General features: G+C 43.6%; 1 protein-coding gene across 1 annotated transcript in view; it reads right to left on the bottom strand.

Moving 5' to 3' along the window:
- Positions 1–451: 451 nt before the first annotated feature.
- The window catches only part of LOC308372532 (transmembrane protein 80-like), a gene marked incomplete at its 5' end in the record, with an annotated part of 7,084 nt that continues 6,971 nt past the window's right edge, over positions 452–564 (bottom strand). The window contains one exon of the mRNA XM_080847695.1: positions 452–564. This exon is cut by the window's right edge and continues 470 nt beyond it.

The following is a 564-nucleotide window of genomic DNA, read 5'->3' as shown; positions in this document are numbered from 1 at the left end:
ATTTACAGATTCATGCCTTAATAACACAGATCTGATTTACAGATTCATGCCTTAATAACACAGATCTGATTTACAGATTCATGCCTTAAAGACACAGATCTGATTTACAGATTCATGCCTTAATAACACAGATCTGATTTACAGATTCATGCCTTAATAACACAGATCTGATGTCCAGACTCAAACTCTACTCAGACGTCCACTCAATGTCAGTCTCTCACGCCTCCTGCAGACCACTCTGGGTACTACACGCACACACACACACACACACACACACACACACACACACACACACACACACACACACACACACACACACACACACACACACAGTTCTGTAGGACCACTTCACCTGGTCTGACACAACTCATGTGGGTTAAAAAGGTTTGCAATCAAAAGGACATGTTTCAAATCAGGCTTGGAAGAAGAAGCCCCACCATAGGCTCAGATGATTCACCCTGAAAGCCATTCCCTTGTGGTGAGCACAGATTACTGGTAAAGTCTAGTTTGTGTGTGTGTGTGTGTGTGAGTGTGTGTGTGAGTGTGAGTGTGAGTGTGAGTGTG

The sequence above is a fragment of the Sprattus sprattus genome (genome assembly GCF_963457725.1).
Source record: "Sprattus sprattus genome assembly, chromosome: 11".
Classification (NCBI taxonomy): Eukaryota; Metazoa; Chordata; class Actinopteri; order Clupeiformes; family Clupeidae; genus Sprattus; species Sprattus sprattus.
The sequence above is the reverse complement of the archived record's forward strand: the minus strand, read 5'-3'. Positions and strand labels throughout refer to the sequence as shown.